The sequence below is a fragment of the Cyclopterus lumpus genome, chromosome 22 (assembly GCF_009769545.1).
Source record: "Cyclopterus lumpus isolate fCycLum1 chromosome 22, fCycLum1.pri, whole genome shotgun sequence".
Taxonomy (NCBI): domain Eukaryota; kingdom Metazoa; phylum Chordata; class Actinopteri; order Perciformes; family Cyclopteridae; genus Cyclopterus; species Cyclopterus lumpus.
In genome coordinates, this window is record NC_046987.1 from 1,096,546 (window position 1) to 1,118,562 (window position 22,017).

Genomic DNA, 22,017 nt, shown 5'->3' on the forward strand with positions numbered 1-22,017 from the left:
CGTAATCACCAACGGTCTAAGTTCAGAACGAATCCCAGATGAGAACACTTTCATGAATGCCAAATTTTTCCCGAAAACCACAGAAGTGGAGTTTAGAAAATCATCAAATCAAAGTCCAGGAGCCGGATGACTGACAGACCGCTCACAGACGGCCTCCGACTGGCTGGCTGTGCTGATGAGCCCCAACTACAAGCTCACAGACAGTGTTCAGTCACAGCCATCACACTGACTGGAGTCACATGACTTCTCATGGCATTGTGATGGGACACAGAGCTGAACTGCACTTACATTAGTAACTGACTGAGAATGTTGTCAGTGTTGTAACTTCAGTTGATAAATACAACAGTTAATATTGGTAGTTCATCCAGCCTGCTCATTGCAAATGTGTTTTTTCTTGTTCATATTGTATGCTGTTAACAATTTCCTTTTTATGTTGCACTGAAATTAAGTCATTGAGTGTGTTCTTGGTCACATCAATATGAAAGCTGGACCAAAGTGTTTGATTTCATTGAATTACAATGAGGCCAAATAAAAAGCCTCAAGTTGTAAGTCCAGTCTGGACAGTGTTTTTCTCTCAACGCCTCAATAGGGAGCTCTTGCCTGTCACCAAGGCAGAGGTCAGGGATCTTGGGCTTAAAAAGGTTGGGGACCACTGGTCTAGGAGTATAGACTGTGACCGCGATCAAACAATTCAATCGGACAAAGGGGAATGTGGAGGGGAGCATGTCAATTACATTCACAGGCACAGGCACAGGCACACACACACACACACACACACACACACACGCACACACACACACGCACACACACTGTAGATAATGCTTGGATACCTTTGGGTCCCCCAACGGCTCCTATCACTGGCCTATGAACACCTTAAATCTGGTGTTTTAATAACTACATTATATCAGCATTGTCATACACTCCCTTCCACTGCACTGTAATGCAGGACTTTCCTGTGGGAATAAAAAGGATAGCGCTATGAAAGCACTGCAAACAATACTTCAGTTAGTTGTAGCCTCATCTCTGAAATGCAATTAAATATATATTTATATAATACTATTTGCACTCTTTCAATTTTGGATTGCAACTGCTGCACAGTAATTTCCCTATGCATAAATAAACATAAGAAAAATGGCTACCATGAATAGAATGAAAAGGTAGATTGATAGAATACAGATCCAATACATTTAAATGAGTCTCTGAAGTACGCAGTCTAACTGCCGTGGCAGTAACACAATCAGCTGTTCGCTAGTGGTGGACCGGACTGTAGTGCACCCGTAAACTGTATAGATCTCCCCTGACGGGTTGGTACGCATGTGAGCTACACAGTGTAACCATCTTAGTGTAAAATAAATTTTTACTACCGATTGTTATCGGTAAGAATATGTGATCGGGAGATTGTCATTAATGTATCACTGATAATCCTACATAGGAAACTACAAATCTGTGTTGAAATTAGCACAGAGAAATATTGGCTGCCATCTAACGAACAGATGTTTTATTCAGCAACATGTGTCTCATTTTTGCAATGTTACATATTTTATAAAAGGCAGTCCTTCAAGTGTGTTTTATGTGGGAGCTGAAGGCCATGGCAATGAGTAACTATATCTAACAATACCTTTAATTGTTTGTTTATTGTTTATTTAGTAATGACAAAGCAAAATACATATATAGTACCAGATAGACCAGAAAGAATAAGAACAAGGCTTTCGAGTGAGTTATAATTTAGTTTCGGCTTAGGGTTTGTTAATAGACTTGAGTCGAAGATGGCTGCTCCTCTGGATCGGAATTTGAGTATCAATATGACTAGGGGGAGTGGATCAATTTAGGCTGATATATTCTTAATGACAAATCCAGGTTTAAGTAAGACAAAATTAATCAATATGATAATTTGATATTAAATGATTTACAAGTAGCTTTAGATGTCAGTGATGATTTAAGAGTCCACATTACATTCTATTTTGTCGTGGCTGTTAAAACTCAGTACTGTAACCATGCCACAGGTCCAGAAAAACAGGAACAAAGCTGATCATTAACTAACAGGATGGGTGCTGGTCTTCAAAATAGCAAGGTCAGTGAGAAAAGACATGACAGAGGTAGTTATGAAGCAATCAAGAGGCAAGAAAATAAACGGCTTCATTTATGCAATTTATCTAAGCTCCTAAAAGCCTTGCAAGCATTCTGATGTACTGCTCATCCAAATGCTTCAGTTGACTGCAGTTAACCTTGGGGGCAGCTCGCAGGAGAATGTTGCATCACTCCTCTTCTATCAAGCTAATCTGAGGTGCAAAGCTGCAGTTAAGATTCCACTCACAGCTCTCTGGTTTTCCAGCATTCGTTGCATTTTGTAAAAATGCTTATGCATGCATTTCCCAACAAGTTGGAAGGAAACTTTCTGAAAAAAGGGAAGGACTTAAAATGAAAGTGTTACAGTTTGCAACATGATTGCAGTATTTCAGTATTCCAGGTTCTGCAGCAGAACAGAATGCCCATTTGTCATGGAACAGATATGTAACTGTGACAGTCCAGTACCAGGTATTTTTAGTGGCACTTTATTTAAATCAGTGTAACTGTGGCTTAAACAGTCCATTACCAGGTATTTTTTTATTTAAATCAATGTAACTGTGGCTTGGCTTATTCTTTCTGTTATCTTAGTAAATACCCCGCAAACAAAAATATTGCAGTGACCCTGACAGTCATTTTGCAATATGCATTGTAAATATCCAGCAAGGCTTGTTTAATTCACCTGGGAATCTCTTTAATATTGAGAATGACTTCCTTTCACCAAAACAGTGTCAGGCCTCAAGATCCAATATCTGTTCACAGAAACAGAAGACAAGATACACGTGTCATGCTCTGTGTTGCACAGCAATAATAAAACAGACGGATTAGTCCTCTAGCCTGCCAATGGATCTGTTAGTGGCAAATAAAAAACTGAAGATGACATCACTGCTCATGAGGCAGCAGTGAGAAACTGCTACCTCATGGAGTTGGGAGGCAGCAGAAGAGGCGGAGCTCCACAACTGCTGCAGCATTGCACTGCACCGCACTGCACCGCACTGAGCTCCAGGCGGACAGGAGAACAGGGCCAGCAAATGCCCTTGGTTTGTTTTCTTTCTTTTTCATTCTATTCTGACGTATGAATGGCGATCTCTTCTGTGCTGCTATATTTTCCTTGTGCTGCTTCTTTCTCAACATATGTCGACATATCTATCTACCTCTCTGTCCATATTTTTTCTGCAGCAAACAGACAAGCAGAGCAACAGAACATGGGCTCCTATGGCATGCAAACCACTGCAGTATGCTCCTGTCTGACCTACTTCTACCCATAGCCAGCTCTGGGTGCAGCCTGGAAGACATCATAAGAAAGGGGGGGGGCGGTTAGGTGATGGGGTGGCAGTGAAGTATTTCTGCAGCTTACATGATCTAAGAAAAATGTGAACTGCAGACAGTAGTCTTGCCCACACATTTTGATAGCTTGAATCCACATGATTGGGCCAAAATCATTTGCATGTGGGCCTGCAAAGGCTAAAATAACTGTGTGTAATGGGAAAGGCCAAACTCGTGACAAACCCATAACTCTGCAGTTCCCCTCAGCTCTACAGAGCTTTTGGTTTTGGTGTTATGTTGAATAGTGTTACAGTGCTGGTTCTTCAGCCATGTGGCTCTTATCAACCCATCATACACAGTACCAAACTGCACACAGACATTGAGACAGAATTCTTTTTTTTCCAGGCGTTGGTGGAGACCAATCGAGAGCTAAAAGAACAGTGAATATTGAAATTTCATTAATCAGGCACACGACTCAAATAAATAAATGCTGATGTTGCTCTTTGTCAGCTGGATGTGATAAGGTGTTACTATTGTATTTTACAGCTTGTTGTGCTTTCCCCAAGTGGCCAAAAACACTGCTCTCAATGTATAACTCAAGGACAATATAATGGGAAATGTTATATACTTTGGAATATTTTCTTTTTTCATCTTAGTAAATAGCGTAGACTATCAAACCTTGCCCCACTGCATGCATTTCCTCATTTGTGTCTTGGAACAATCAAATGAAAGTGTTACACTACAAAGGGGGAACCTACAGGATGTTCCTAATACATCCCAAAGCATGTCCCTCCACCAGTTTGGTTCTCTCCATATCCCCCAGACAGGAGGTTTCTCCCAACCCAATGCACGTCTCCCCCAACCATGTGTTCAATCGCCATATAGTTGGATGTGACTTTAAGTCTGGAGGTCTCACTTCCACAGACTCCTTGTGACTCTGTGTAACTGTTCCTCTTCTTGCAAGAATAAATGATTTCACAGATAAGTTCAGTTTTACAATGTTCCTCATTTGAGCTTTAAAGTATTCACAGCGGCTAAGATCAATTTATTCCACAACATTTTACAGGAAGATACAACTAGGCCCAACCAAAACAAGAAAAACAAAGAAAAAAACATGAACATAGTATTTTTATATATTTAAGTAATTGGAAAAATAGGTTATGTTCAATTCAATTCAGTTTATTTTATATAGACCAATATCACAAATTACAAATTTGCCTCAGAGGGCTATATATATATATATATATGTATATATATATATATATATATATATATATATATATATATATATATATATATATATATATATGGTGTCACATGCATATGAGAAGACACAATGGCAGTATGTGAGGCAGGTGGTTGAACACATTTATGTTGTCATTGATACGTTCATGTAATATAGAGAAGACTTATTGATTAATTGTGAATTGTGTTGGTAATGGCATACTTAGTCTTTAGTTTAAGCAGTATGGAGTACATGCTGATTGTAGTAAACAGTGGTTAGTTTGTGGTTTCAAACGCAACCATGATCAAATAATAAATCATTAATGAAGGAAATGTGCATTTTTTTGTCATTAACTAAACTATGGTCAACTTCTAACTTTTATATATTTAAATAATTTGTCTATGGCGGTAGCCTTTGCATGTTGATGTGAAAATGCGTGAGGCCACGAACATAGAGCCAGCAGTGTCCTCTTGTGCCCACAGAGCAGCAGTAACTATAGAAAGAAATGAAAGCTCTGTGCAGAGAAAGTTCTGATAGCTGCTGCTCCAGAGGACAGACTGAAAATATAAGAATTGTGCGTCATTAGTAACTTTTGAATGAATCAATCATCTTTTTTATATCTTTTTTTTTTTTCTGTGTAAAATAATGTAAAAGTAGGTGAACAAGTGTGTTTATGGTCTGTCACAATTCTGGCTGGTGGGATAAGGTGCAGACATTTATCGACTGATTTAAAATATTTCTCTGAGTCCAACTTCTTATACAGTATATCCCAGACCAGTTATTAACACATTTAAAACTCACTGGCAAACTTTATTAGGCCACTTTATTAGGTACTTCAACACAACTGCTCGTAAACACAAATATATTATCAGCGAATCGCGTGGAAGCAGCTCGATGCATGTAGACATAGTGAAGACGTTATTAAGTTCAAGTGTACTTAATGTTTCATTTAACAGCATTGACCATCACATTCCACATTCCATTGCAGAGACTGGAACATTTCAATGTCATGAAAGGAACTACAGCAAGCTGTTTTAAGTTCTATTCATCAGATCCATCTCAGTTTGTACGTTAAACGATTAATCCATCATCCACACCAAAGTTCGTCACAGAGTTTCTGTGCTTGGACCGATTCTATTCACCCAATATATACTTTTACATTACATTACATTACATGTCATTTAGCTGACGCTTTTATCCAAAGCGACTTACAATAAGTGCATTAAACCATGAGTCCAAACTCAGAACAACAAGAATCAAGCAAGTACAATTTCATCAATAAAGTTAAACTACAAAGTACTATCCGTAAGTGCTACTAAAGTGCTAAACAACAAAGTGCTATTGGTAAGGGACATTTAAGTGCTCCTACGGCATTTAAGTGCTACCTATTCAAGGTATAGTCGAAAAAGATGTGTTTTTAGTTTGCGACGGAAGATGTAGAGACTTTCTGCTGTCCTGATGTCAATGGGGAGCTCGTTCCACCAATGAGGAGCCAGCACAGCAAACAGTCGTGATTTTGTTGAGTGTTTAGCTCGAAGTGAAGGAGCTACAAGCAGATTGGCAGAAGCCGAGCGAAGTGAACGGGCTGGGGTGTACGGTTTGACCATGTCCTGGATATAGACTGGACCCGATCTGTTCGCAGCACGGTACGCAAGTACCAATGTTTTGAAGCGGATGCGGGCGGCCACCGGTAACCAGTGAAGGTCGCGGAGGAGCGGAGTAGTGTGGGTAAATTTCGGGAGGTTGAAGACCAGTCGAGCAGCTGCATTCTGGATGAGCTGTAGAGGTCGAATGGCATTAGCAGGTAGACCTGCCAAGAGGGAGTTGCAATAGTCCAGCCGTGAGATGACCAGAGCCTGGACCAGAACCTGTGCCGCCTTCTGAGTGAGAAGGGGTCGTATTCTCCTGATACTTCCTTTAGGGGGCATTCACGTGTCTCATTTTTTGCACCCTCAAATCCATTGTTGTCAGTTTAGACACTCGTTGTTACTCCTAGACTAGATTTGTCAAGGTCTTATTAGGAAAACATCCCATCCATCCATCCATTATCACCCGCTTATCCGGGGTCGGGTCGCGGTGGCAGCAGGTTCAGCAGGCCGACCCAGGCTTCCCTCTCACCCGCAACACTTTCCAGCTCATTCTGGGGGATCCCGAGGTGTTCCAAGGCCAGCCGGGAGATATAATCCCTCCAGCGTGTCCTCGGTCTTCCCCGGGGCCTCCTACCAGTTGGACGTGCCCGGAAAACCTCTAATGGGAGGCGTCCAGGAGGCATCCTGACTAGATGCCCGAACCACCTCAGCTGACTCCTTTGGACACGAAGGAGCAGCGACTCGACTCCAAGCTCCCCCCTGATGTCCGAGCTCCTTACCCTATCTCTAAGGCTGAGCCCGGCCACCCTACGGAGGAAGCTCATTTCGGCCGCTTGTATCTGAGATCTCGTTCTTTCGGTCACGACCCAGAGTTCGTTACCATAGGTGAGGATTGGAACGTAGACCGACCAGTAAATGGAGAGCTTTGCCTTCCGGCTCAGCTCCCTCTTCACCAAGACGGACCGGTACAGCGCCTGTTTTACTGCTGCAGCTGCACCAATCCGCCTGTCAATCTCCCGCTCCACCTTGCCCTCAATCGTGAACAAGACCCCGAGATACTTGAACTCCTTCGCTTGGGGTAGGCAGTTTGCCCCCACCTGGAGGGAGCAATCCGCCGGTTTCCGGCAGAGCACCATGGCCTCAGATTTGGAGGTGCTAACTCTCATCCCTGCCGCTTCGCACTCCGCTGCAAAACGCCCCAGTGAATGCTGGAGGTCACGGTCCGAGGAGGCAAACAGGACCACATCATCTGCAAACAGCAGAGAGGCGATCCCGAGACTCCCGAACCGGATCCTCTTCGCCCCCTGGCTGCGCCTAGATATCCTGTCCGTGAAGGTCACGAACAGGACCGGTGATAAAGGGCAGCCCTGGCGGAGGCCAACACCCACCGGGAACGTGTCTGACTTACTACCGAGGAGACGAACACAGCTCCTACTGGAGGCGTACAGAGACCGGATGGCCCGTGCCAACGGGTCCGGCACCCCATACTCCCGCAGCACCCCCCACAAAAACCCCCGAGGGACCCGGTCGAAAGCCTTCTCCAGGTCTATTAGGAAAACAGATCATATCTATTAGCCCACTAGAACACTGCTTAGGCTTGGCCCTGATTGACACCCACTATTACCATTATTATTCGTGCTATTTCTATTACTGCTTTTTAATGTTTTTGTTAAATAAAACACCACGGTTAGTGGTTATCAGCTTGAAATAGATATGTGTAGAATATGGGAAAGAATATGAGACATGGCTGAACGCTAGAATAATCACACTGTGGCTGGAGCGGTTTTGGTTAGCAAGTATAAAAAATAAAAATATTAATACCAATAGGATTATTAACATGGATAAATAACAACAGGACACCACCCTAGGATCAGGTACCAATAACTAAACTGTAAAGTCCCACAAGGGTTCACTCACAATGTCGATAGTTAAAGTACAATTCCATATTCAGAGTAAACAGTGAAGGGTTGAATCCAAGCACTGACTGTAGCAACCAATTATAAGTATACATTTATCTATCTTATTATCACAACACATATGCACAAAATAAGCTTTGGTAGTAAACCTAAAAGCAACAACAAAGCAAGTAGAGAGAGAGAGATGTTGACAGATAGAGAGAGTTAGAGAGAGGTATAGAGAGTAATAGACAGAGAGAGAGAGAGAGAGAGAGAGAGAGAGAGAGAGAGAGAGAGAGAGAGAGAGACACCATGCAAGACTCCACAATGGCAACGTGGCCGCGATTATTTAAGTGGGGAATGAGACACACGATGGAGGCCGCACTCAAACACACCAAGTGTGTATGAAGGTGTGTAACAGCATGAGTGTGTGTGTATGTGTGTATAAGTGTAAGGAAAGGAAAGCACTCAAAGAAAGGCAGAGGATCCTCACTGCAGCAGTACAGTAACTGTAACTCTAGCACACAGAAGCCCGACTGGAGAACTCAGGTTCAGCAGCACTGGACTTATAACATCATCAGGAACTCAATAGGGGCACACAGATTCATTATACTGATGAGCCAAACCAGGGGTGCACCAAACCCCACAGGACACAAAGAGGCACCCACCTCAGGCCCAGCAGCTCCTACAAAGACAGGGAACATAATGAACCCGGCTCCACTGCACGGAAAGAAAAATAGGAAAACAATCAAACAACCAAAAGAACTCGGGTTAGCTGACCAGCTGGGGGGACGATCAGCTACCCAATTACTATAACCAAAAATGCCACAGTGGACCTAAACAGCCCCAAAATACACACTCAATAAAATGGGGTTTTCTTTATTAAAACAACAGTGTGACGCTGACATGAAACAGTGCTGTCAAGAGCAACAAGCCCGGTGGTTGGGCAGCGCCAGGCACTGTAGACACCAGCAGCGCACAGTACGGCAAGCCGGGTAAGTCAAACAGCCGCGTTCTTAAGCGTGAGCAGGGTTAGCGGCGGCCACTTCCTGGCAAACTTCCGCGCCAACACGCCAAAAGTCCCCTGTGATACAAGATGAGCATCAAATTAATAGAATAATAATACTTAGTACTAAAGTATGTAAACTAGCACAATACATACCGATCAGGCAACGTTTGTCCGCTCCAGAAGGAGGAGGGCGCCCACCGTGATTGCCTTGTAATTAAGGTGTGACACCAAAGCCCAGAGAGTTATCAAAGCTCCCTTATGCGACAAATAGGAAGAGAGCGGGCGTAGAAATGATCCTTCTCTTCCTCTGAAGTATACAGGGATTACGTACATCTTTCTTCTGCCGGTAATTTAGGAGAGCCTGGGGGTGTAGAAGTTATCTTGCAGGATCCAAGTGTTTGTGGACACAGTCTGCTGCTCGTCCAGCAAGGCTAGGTCATTGAGGCTAGGCTAGGTTGTGATTTAAACCAGATCTCTTGCTCAGGTGACATGTTTGGCATGGTTTCATAGACTAGGGCTGCGGTGGAATCGTCCTTTTTGGTTAGGAAGGTTCCTAACTGAATGAAATGACCCGGAAGTATCTAAGTGGCCGCCATGATAAGTGCTGGTCGAATTCTCGAAATGCAAAGGAAAGGTGCTTCAATGCTTCTTTACTTAGCTCCTTTAGCATAGGAAACATTGGAACTTCCAAGGAAAGGAGATAATTCGGCCACACAATTCCTTGCGGCGGCAACACTTAAAGTGACGCGCCGTTCAAGAGAACAAACGATCATGACTGACAATGCAGATCATCATGACCGTTGTCATAACTTGGAAATACGTTCAATCATCTGTTAAACATGCTGGCAAACTACCAATGTTACATTGCTGAAAACTGCTGTAAAGTGATCAAACTGACATATTGATCTGATCTCTCTGGTGTTAAACTGCAGCCTCAGCCCTCATTCTTTTATTTGACTTCTATTACTGAAGCTTTGATAAAAGGTTTAAACTGGACAAGCTCTTTTGTCTGAGTCAGGCTTTTGATTATCATCTTTTTAATCAACTATTTTGTCACATTACAATAAAAAACACTGTCAAGTCAACACTTGGGTCACACTATTGTCTGTATATTCTTATGATCAGATTATAATCTGCATATAAACAACAAAGAGGGATATGAGACATTGTTAGTGGGAGAACATATTTTATTCAGAACAATGAGACAGTTTAGTAACTTCGTTCTCCCTGTGACAATCCCTTGGTTTAACTTATTGTGGTGGTGGGGCGTGGTTAGGCTCAGCTGCAGAGGGGAATTGGGGGAGTGCGCTCAGGGAACGGTACCAGGTGGAGGCCTAATTGGCCTCAGCTGGGTCTAATGATGTGCTTTCCCTATAAAATGGCAGTAGAACGGAAGGAGGAGGTGTTGGACGTTGCCGTGACGGGAGCCGAGTACGGACACAGGAGGGCGCTCAGGGGCAAGGCCGAAGAGCACGACTGTCTCTGGGACAAATAAAGATCCGTAAACTGAGTTTGAGTCTCCTGTCCATGGTTGTGGGTCTGGAGCCGATCCCAGCTGACATTGGGCAAAAGCAGCAAAGGCTGCAAAGGCTGTCTCTATGCTGACAACCATTCACGCTCACATTCACACCCATAGACAATTTAGAGCAATCACTTAACCCAAACTGCATGTCTTTGGACTGTGTGAGGAAGCTGGAGAAGAGACCTGCGCTGTCACAGGGAGAACATGCAAACTCCCCTCAGAAGGGCCGTCTAACCTGGGAACAGATCTTCTCCACTTAGCCTGTGGAAAGATCTCTTTTTAGTTCACCTGCCTTGGTCTGCCAACCGTCAACATCCCAGCTTTGGTTGCCTTCATCTCACCAGAACCCCTTAAGCCCTGCTCAAACTACCAGGCCAAACTTGAAACATGTCATACACTATTTTCTATTCCAGCTTTTTTCAATGATATTAATTAAACAGAAAACACACATTTAATTATATTTTAGGTTATTTAAGCCAGGAAACAAAAATATATCATTATATTTTATGATGAACTCTCTTTGAAGTATAGGCTTTTAGGCGTATTTACACTTACTATGTGACTGGTCGTTTCACACCGCTCTGTATGAACGCTAATGCAAACACAAATTGATTTTTATCATGGTAATGATAGTTAGCGGTATGTAATCAATTGATCTGGTGTTTGGCATACCCTAATGTGTTATTATTTTACAACATGTTGCTGTTGAGCAAATTAACAAACAATATAGCATAACACCTGTATTTACAATAAATGTACTCAATAAATATACAGAGTTCAAACTGACACAATGGTGACATTTAGTTAATTCATTCTGATCTTTTTTACTTTGTTGTCCTTTAATCCCGTCCAAATGATGTATATGGCATGCCTAGAAATATTTCACTATGAAAAATGTAGGGAATCTGTCCACTGACAAGCTACTACGCTTTTAATTTGGATAGTTACAATAAGTGTATAAACAGCATAAGGCATAAGGACTAGAAGCTCTAAAGTATAAAAAATTACACCTTTTGTTACCAAAGGGACATTTTTTTATAATATCTGAGATTTTTGTCTTCACCCAAACATACCGCCAAGATTTTTCATAGGATCGAGCCTCTCCTGAAAAAATGTATTCGATGTCATAACCTTAAACAGTGAAGTCTATGGTTTATCCGGAGTAAGAGCAACAAACAATGTTTCAGATGTTGCAGTTGTACTTATGAAAGCATAATTATCCACATGGCTAGATGACACTAGAGGGGAGTAAGAATGTGTTTCTGAGAGGACAATAGTGTTTTTAAGAATCTTTCACTGGGGTGGCCCAGTGGTGGCAAATGGATGTGTAGAGGTAGCCACAAGTTGCTTTGTATGTGTGCGTGCAGCATGCAGAATTTGTTGTAATGCATTAATGTTATTCTGGTAATAGTAGTGTGCTAAATACTCATTGGCAATCGGGGGGTTCCCCTCACACCACCTAACGCTCCAGTATTATGTCCTAAACAGACTCAAAATTCAATAAACATGATTTCATGAATGCAAGCCAGGAAACTTGGCAGTACACACTTTGCACACGCATCACTAAGGAGAATATCGATAACAATAAGGCCACTCGCACAAACTACTCAACACAACAGCTACACCTTGCAACATAATATGGGCAGCGCACTCCCCTCTCTCCAGGCCATATATCCAGGGCATAAAATAAAGAAGTGAGAGCTGGTGGATATGCTGTTAACTTCTTCCCTTTGAAGTAACATATGCAGGTATTCCAGTAATCATGCATAAACAGTTGGGTATTTATGTCTGGTTGTGGTTTATATAAAGAGAAATAATGACCAATACTGAATACTAAATGATGGATAACATACAGTATATACATTCATTTCAACCACGTAGTTATATGCAAAACATAACCAAACTTACGATGAACCTCAATCAGGCTGCATGACAATGATACGATTGCAATAATTGTTAACAGAGGAAGTAAACTATTGCATTTCTCTCCCTTATAGATTAGCACAGACTTCCGAAACCCTTCTTCTCCGAGTTCGGTATCGACTTTATCTTCCATCTGCCGTAATGGGTAACGTGATATCTCTGGTGAATAAGAAACTTGAAACATGACTGCATTATATGACATACCGGACTCTATGCTTTAGGCTGCTGACGTCCTCAACTCCGTTACTGCGAGACTACAGACTCTTTACCCAAGTGCCCTCTTGGCGATCTCTGGATTTCTTCGACGTCACCTCGACTACAACCATGCCAAAAACTGTTTATGAACTGAAAGACTAGAGAACATACAACACTGGACCTGTTAAGGAAGCACACAGCTCCTTGAGAGCCATGGTATTTGACTTTCCCAGTGAGTTTACCCCATAAGACCTGCCCTGCTCAGGACTAAGCAACTGGACATGAATGCGGGTGCTCTACTACCCATCACAAGCTACCTCACAGGTCATCCAAAGCATGTGAGGCAGCAGAGCAACGTGTCCAACAAAATAGTGAGTAGCACGCGGGCAACTCAGGAAACTGTCCGGTCTCCCTACTTGTTCACACTCCTCAACTAAGACTTCAGATACTGCTCACAGTTCTGGCACTTGCAGAAGTGTTGGGATGCTATCAGTAGGGGACAGGAAGCTGAGTACAGGAGTGTGGTGGACCGGTTTGTTGAGTGGTGTGAACTGAATCACATGCAACTCAACAACCCAAAGGCTGAAGAGCTTGTGGTAGATTTTAGGAGGCAAAGGACCTGTCCAAAACCAGCATCAGGGGAACAGAGGTGGACAATACCTAGGCGTCTAGATAGACAATGAGATGGACTGGACTAAAAACAACTGGGAATCTGTACAAGAAAGGTCAGAGCCGCCTGTATTTCTTCAGGCAACTCAGATCGTTCAGTGTCTTGAGAAGCATGCTGCAGATGTTTGATCACTTGGTGGCCAGCGTCATCTTTTATACTGTAGTGTGCTGAGGCAGCAGGGTGAAGACAGCTGATGACAATAGACTCAGTCACCTGATGGAGGAGGTAGAGGAAAGAATTCTGTATTCTGGATAGTGCCTCTCCTCCCCTGCACGCCACACTGAAGTTACTTCAGAGCACCTTTTACATTACATTTCATTTAGCTGACACTTTTATCCAAAGCGACTTACAATTATGTTACAATCATACGCTCTATACACAGCTACAGGGAACAATGCAGGGTTAAAAGTGTCTTGCTCAAGGACACAGTCGCCCACCTTCAGCCATAAACTGAGACCACTGAGGTGCACCACAGAACATTCAATTTAAATGTTATATTAAATATGCAATATTATTTTCATTATACTATGTGCAATATATTTTCATACTTCTTTTCAATATCATTGACAATATCACTCTCAATATGAGGCACACTTTGCTATTTTAGTTTCTATTAGACACTGGTGTTAGTACCACTTCTTATACACTTTGTATTTTAACTCTTCATTCCTTCCCCATTCAAATCTTTATTGTATTGTATTTTACTTTTTTCGATTTTAGTTAACATGTTTTACTTAAATAAGTAATGCAGTGGATAAATACTTTCAATTCAATTCAGTTTATTTTGTATAGCCCAAAATCACAAATTACAAATTTGCCTCAGGGGGGCTTTACTATCTGTACACATACGACATCCCTGACATTTGACCTCACATCAGATCAGAAAAAACTCCCCAAAAACCTTTCAAGAAGAAAAAAGGGAAGAAACCTTCATGCATATCTCTCCCCTTTAAATTAACAGAACATGTTCAAACCCGAGCAGTGCAAAATTTGACACATTGTATTCCAGCTCAACAATGACCATTTATTAGTAATAATTTGTAATACAGGTAATTACTGTATTGAACTCAACATTACATACATCGTTCTGAGATGCTTAGTCAGGTGAGGCCGAAAACTAGTGCATGATATACCAAGTAGTGAAGTGAACAATGTTACAAGATTCCTTACTTAGCTGCATCTATCCTTACTGCATATATTCCTTACTTAGCTGCATATATCACTTTCCATAACGCACCGATCCCTTCTCATGAAAGTTATTGCCAATGAAGCATACTGCTTTTAAGTATTAAACAAAAAATGCATTATGCAAATCCTTTTATTTAACTCAAAATGACATGAATTATATAGTGTACTGTACATTATAGCATATATTGGTATAACAAAGGTCATAAGCCTGGCTGATTTTGGATAAAGAAAAAAAAGGTATTTGTGGTCATAGATCTGTAACAAGCCATTGAAAGACCTGAATAAACCTTTTACCAAAAGGTCAGTTTAATGTAGATATGTGTTGATGGGACTGAAGGAAAGCATTTTCATTAACGGCCGATTAACTGCATCTTGCTTGTGTGCTGATATTATGGATTGATTTTTGGCAGCAGAAAGCTTTCTCCAGCCACTGGGGCGGTGTTCTCTATCAGAAGACATGTCATTAAAACACATATCCACATATTTGTGGAAAATAAATAAATAATCTAAAAGGCCATGTCCACACTGCTATGTTTCCATTTTAAAATGCATAACTTTTGCTACGTTTACACTGAGCGTCCACACTACGCCGGAGTTTTAGAGGAAACGCTCCTGAGGACGGATACGTTTTTACTAATGGCCGCCTCACTATCTCACGAGCTGCCACAGAACCAGCAGCTGTAGTTGAGTTTGGAGACTGGATCCACTTCCTGAAAGTAGATCTACTTTGCTCAGTTTGCTGCAGCAGGTGAGACATCGCTCTTCTTCGCTCGCCTGCAGCTTGACTCCTTTTAGTTAATGCTGTGTGCTTGTTCTGGAAGAGTCTTGCTAATTTCTTGCCACATATCATAAGCATAAGCATCGTTTGTAGTGAAAGCAAATGAATACGTCCACGCAGAATGAAACTCTATTTTCAGGGAAAGGTGCTAGACAGCAACGTAATAGGATGTGATGCACATTTTAGTTAAAAAAAAAGAATTACATTTCTTTTATTTTCAGTGACACAGTATCACCTCAAATTCCGAGATAAAAGATGTTCCCTTTGAAAGATTGTCTGTGCAATTGTACTGTGCAAAAATAAAATTTAAATAAGTAAAATACTAATAAAAGAAGTTGTTTATTTACATGTTATTTTTGGGATCTGGACCTACTTTACGGGTGGCCGTCTACTGTCCTACAGCAGAACAATGGCGGCCGACTCCACAATATGTAAAGATATTGGCTCATTCTAAAATAACACAGCATTTATTTTACACACAAAAGAAAACATAGTAATTCATATTATATTCAAATGTCTCCTAAAGGTTACACACTGTACCTTTAATTTATTCAAGTAGGACAGCTATACTTACAGTGAGGTGCCAAGAATTAGTCAGCTTTGTGCAGCTGATGATTCACAAATTGCAACAAGAAAGAAAACCCCAACTTTACTGGTGAAAAACATGGATGTCATAATATACTATTTTAAGCAAACAGTTTGTAATTATCCACTGTGAAAGATGTCCATCTCCGTATGTTACATTAACCGACATCTTCCTGCATGAACATATTCTTTTGCACATTCCTTCAAAAATGAAAAGAAAAGTTTACGTTATTGTAACCATTCTTCTATGAACACAGCAGAGCCCTAAACTGGACCCTATGGGTAATACTCTCTCCAAATCCTTGCATAACATAGAAAAACTGCCAAACCCTACAGTAGAACACACCTCTGTCTGCCATACCTCCTCAGTAAGCAGCGTAAGAGCATTAGGGCCCCCTTGGTGCAGTGCTCCGCCTGTGCTTATAGACGTACGGTTGCAAAATTGGAACCTTTGTTCAAACTCTGTCAGGCTCCGCCCTCTTCTGGACTCTATGGGTACAGTGGGTGAAGATCAATGAATGCACGCCATACGTCATAACATCGTCCCGCCCACTGTAATTCTAACCACCTACTTCTTTCATAGCAGAGAAGTAGGGGGCCCGAGCAAACTCAGGTAGTACCTAACAGAACTGGGTAGAGCCATGGCCTAACCTTGCAGGGGTCAACAAACAAGCAGTAGTTATCCTGCACACCACATTTCACAGTTCAAGGGACACAACATGCCCAGAGTGGGGTCAGGTGCAATACAACTGACACACACCATGCCTTTTCACCAGTCCTATTCTCTATTCAGACCCTGAAAAGGAGCACAAGTAGAACAGTATGAATGGACAAGGCATTGACCACGATACTGCCGTAGATGTCCTCCACTTTCATCTCACCGAACAGGTACACTGTCATGCTGCAGGTAGAGTGTGCACGGACCACAGAAGGAGGGTCTTTTCCTGCCTGCCTATTGGCTTGGGAGAAGCCCTCACAATGCAACCCTGCCAAGTGTTTCTTGGAAAGGGCTGTACATACCATGTGATCCTAGAGGCACATAAACAGCTCTACGGTGTGCCTGTTGGGGGTTGGTGTTAAATAGAACAGGCCAATAATGAACTGGGCAAAGCAGATGTAACTTTCGATAGAGGACACTCATCCCAATGGCATTCCCTCCAACAGGTGTTTTTGGGATCCCCAAAAGACCATAGATAATTCTTTACCAATAAGATAATGGTAACCAAGACCGCTTGTGCTGCATGGCATCCAAACGGAAGACTCTCCCCACAAACACATGACTTTTCTGTGTTTTAGAGCCACTTTCTCATGAAAATATGCTTAATTTAAGTTAATGATAGTGAATCGATCACCTGGCTGAACCAGCTCCAGTAACTGCCTGATGGTCAGCAAGTCTTGCGGGCAATGTCCGGAGATCCAAAATGGGTCTGAAGTCTCCTGTCTTCTTGGTAACTAGGAAGTACACATAGTATAAACCTCCCTTTCTGTTGTGAGTGGGGACGGCAGACATGGTTGACACAGCAGTTACAGTTACCATGACAGGGCCCAGAGCTCTGCTGCTCTCTCCTCCTGGGAGAACTGATACACCTCCTTGACCTCATGAACGGGGAGGGATGCTGCACAACTGGACGGGATCCAATCTTAGTGTCATGATCATCCTTTCTGTTCACGCGCAGGTGCATCACTACTTCCCGTAAAACTGTTTTAGAGGACGAGCCAGTGCTAGGGCACAGCAGCTATCAAACCATGATATCCTGTCTCGGCCCTCTCTGCAGCCAGACCTTCCGTAAACTGGAGGCTGGCCGGACCAGCATGGAAAGGGCAGAGCCAGCTATAAGGTCTGTAATGGTACCACCGGTGAGCCTGTAAATGTTAAACAGGTCATAATTCCCTCTCTTATATATATTTTACATTGCTGTGAAAACATCTCCTCCAAACGACTGTATTAATAAGTTTTTAAGTTTATCACATCTCTTACATTTGAACACATCATGATGACGTTCTAATTTATCTTCGATCAATAAAAAACGGTACTGAATCACATTAGAAGTAACATAAATGTACTTTTGTGCAACTGTTCACAAATATCCGGTTTTGAGTCACAGATTGGGGCGACTGTGGCTCAGTGGTAGAGCAGGGTTGTCCTTCAATTAGATGGTTGGCGGTTTGATCCCCAGCTCCGCTAGCCCATGTGTTTGTGTCCTTGGGCAAGACACTTAACCCCAAATTGCTTCCATAGATGTTCCTGCAGTGGTATGAATGATTAGGAATTAATTATTAGCTAGATTATTTGGTTATGCACCAGAACAAATTCCTAGTATGTGCACATTTTACAACTTCTTTTGATTCTGTTGACCTGTGTCACATACTAAAGAGAGAAGCCCCTTTATCCGCCTGGAATGTTGGTATAGCCAGTGTTTGACATCCACAAGACAAATATCATGTTTCCCTAGACATGAATGTATGACATGTCCTTTTTGCATCACTTGGGCAGAAACGGTGCCACAGCCAATCAATCTACATGCTGAGAGAAGGAGCCGGACCTCGGCGACGTACAGCAAAACCGTGTGCCGCATCACCGTCGCATTAACTCACCAGCTGCCCTTGCATCTGACAGCACAGCATGTCTGATGACTAAGGCCAGTACAGGCTTGACAATGATCTAAAATCCCCCTGAAATCTGTTCACTTACTGCCAAGTTCAGTAGAGCTTCTCAAGCATACCTTGTAGGCCTTGTCTGCCGGATTCACGTCAATATTTGGGAAAAGGTTATTTGATTTGTCAGCATGTGGCACAGGGAAATCTTAAGGAAGCAGCCTCTTGCACCTGGCTCTTTGTCCTTACCAGTATAAGTTAGTCCATCCTTTGATGTAACGTTTTGGAACAAGAAATATAAACTATGAACAGATGACCATGAAAACTGGTATTTAATACTTCTGGTCCCCAGAGAATGAATTATAATCATTCTAATGACCCCTTGAACTTTAAACTAGTGTTATGGTCAACTATGCCCCCATTGAATAATGGCTGCATTTTAATGAAATTATTTCAGTGATCCTTTGCTTTTCCCATAACTTCTACTTGCACTCAAGAATTATCAGTATGGCTTACAATAAAACAGACTGAGATTACTCTTGCTTCCAGATGATGAACCCTTTCTATTTTAAACTCTTTACAAGCGTCCCTCTAATTCCACTCTAATGCCTAATGTCTTTCCAACCTCATACCATAGTCTCAGAGGTGGGTAGGATAGCCATAAATTGAATTCAAATAAAAGTACAGAAGCCAAAAAAATACTCAATTCGAAGTAAAAGTAGTCATCAAAAAATGAAAAGTATTCACTGAAAAAATAGTAACTTCAACAATTTGATAAGAAGGCCCAGGGGACGATGAAACATACCTCTGGTGAAAAGAGGTGTAGCGTGATGGCCGTTATACCTGGCTTAGACCACTTTATTACTATTACACTTGAACGTATTGTTGTCTCCCCTATTTATGCACCAGTGAAATGCACACTACTTCTTAAAACCATCTTCACCGAATAGAGTGACATTACTTCAAATATCTGATTTAAACCAATGTGAGTTTTAATTGATATGGGATTTGGGATGATGTAGACAGATATTAACTACCCAAACAATAACATATTGGCTGCTATTGTCTTGCAACATAGGAAGAGACACTAGTTGCACAGGGCTTTTTTTCCCAGAGTAAATTCCTTTTTGAAACTTTTCTTTCAAAAGAATACTCTAATGATTTAGCATTGCATTAGTGGTAATTTGCGTAATTAACCTTAGTTTATACTCGGTGAGGCCCGCGGGAGATGCACCAGAAAACAGTATGCGTTGTGTGCGAAGGCTGTGGTTCATAAAAAACTTGGTAATAAAAAAATATTTTACTTCTACAAAAGCACATTAACATTTCTGAGGATTTTACAAAGACGGACAATTTGTTTTTAAATGCTTTTGATACATTTCATTACAATTTCTCTAAAGCATTGTACCGCCCTTTGTCGTATTGGTGAATAATTCAAATAACATCTTTGTTTGTGCTTGTAGCTTTTGGTACCACACCCTATGGGTTGCCATGTCCTATGGTACCACACCCTATGGGTTGCCATGCCCTATGGTGCCTCGCCCTATGGGTTGCCATGTCCTATGGTACCAATGCTCTTTGGGTTGCCATGTCCTATGGTACCACACCCTATGGGTTGCCATGCCCTATGGTACCTCGCCCTATGGGTTGCCATGTCCTATGGTACCACACCCTATGGGTTGCCATGTCCTATGGTACCATGCTCTTTGGGTTGCCATGTCCTATGGTACCACACCCTATGGGTTGCCATGCCCTATGGTACCTCGCCCTATGGGTTGCCATGTCCTATGGTACCACACCCTATGGGTTGCCATGTCCTATGGTACCACGCTCTTTGGGTTGCCATGCCCTATGGTGCCTCGCCCTATGGGTTGCCATGTCCTATGGTACCACACCCTATGGGTTGCCATGCCCTATGGTGCCACGCCCTATGGGTTGCCATGTCCTATGGTACCATGCCCTATGGGTTGCCATGCCCTATGGTACCACGCCCTATGGTTGCCATGCCGTATGGTACCGCGCCCTATGGTTGCCATGCCGTATGGTACCACGCCCTATGGTTGCCATGGCCTATGGTACCACGCCCTATGGGTCGCCATGTCCTACGGTACCGTCCCCTATGGTTGCCATGTCCTATGGTGCCACACCCTATGGTTGACATGCCCTATGGTGCCATGCCCTATGGGTTGCCATGCCTTATGGTACCACGCCCTATGGGTTGCCATGTCCTAGGGTACCACGCCCTATGGTTTCCACGCCCTATGGTTGCCATGCCCTATGGTACCACGCCCTATGGTTGCCATGGCCTATGGTACCACGCCCTATGGTTGCCATGGCCTATGGTACCACGCCCTATGGTTGTCATGGCCTATGGTACCACACCCTATGGGATGCTATGTCCTATGGTACCACGCCCTATGGTGCCACGCCCTATGAGTTGCCCTGCCCTATGGTGCTACGCCCTATGGGTTGCCATGCCTTATGGTACCACGCCCTATGGGTTGCCATGTCCTATGGTGCCACGCCCTATGGTTGCCATGCCCTATGGTACCACGCCCTATGGGTTGCCATGCCTTATGGTACCACGCCCTATGGTTGCCATGTCCTATGGTACCGCGCCCTATGAGTTGCCATGTCCTATGGTGCCACGCCCTATGGTTGCCATGTCCTATGGTACCACGCCCTATGGGTTGCCATGCCTTATGGTACCACGCCCTATGGTTGCCATGTCCTATGGTACCACGCCCTATGGGTTGCCATGTCCTATGGTGCCACGCCCTATGGTTGCCATGTCCTATGGTACCACGCCCTATGGGTTGCCATGCCTTATGGTACCACGCCCTATGGGTTGCCATGCCTTATGGTACCACACCCTATGGGTTGCCATGCCCTAAAGTGCCACTCTCTATGCACACTGAGTATAAACAATGTTTTAGCGTGTGACCAACAGGGGGCACTTAAGTTAATTTGCATTTATTTCTAACACCTGGGGGTTGTTGCATAATTAAAAAGCTACCAGGTGACAGCTGTGAGCTAGCTTGAGCCCATCCCAATTTACTGTACCATGGTAGTCCTCCTGTTGAATGCACTTTACTGCAAAACATTGATTGAAAGGGAGAGGTACACAAAAGAAACACTAGGAACATGAAACATACATTGAGTAACATGTAGTAAGAAGCTTAGAAATGCACAGGCGATTGTTGTAAAACAGGAGGATTAAAATAAATGTTTTTTTTACATAAAGAAAAGAAGGGTAAAATATTACATAACAACAAGAATTGTGCGTTGACAATTTCTAAAACAATGCTCATGGTATTAGCCCTCAACAGTAACATAGTTGGATATCCAGTGGAGGATAAATATGTATATCTTTATCCAAGTTAGCATTGCCCTGGTTCCCTCAATAAAAAGCAAAAGGTTATTTTTGGGGAGTTTTTCCTGATCCGATGTGAGGTCCTGGGACAGGGATGTAGTATGTGTACAGATTTTAAAGCCCTCTGAGGCAAATTTGTA

General features: G+C 42.7%; 1 protein-coding gene across 3 annotated transcripts in view; it reads right to left on the reverse strand.

Annotated features, from left to right (window-relative positions):
- The window catches only part of gabrb1 (gamma-aminobutyric acid type A receptor subunit beta1), a 51,386-nt gene that overhangs the window by 27,293 nt on the left and 2,076 nt on the right, over nucleotides 1-22,017 (reverse strand). The gene's annotated exons all lie outside the window — the stretch shown is intronic.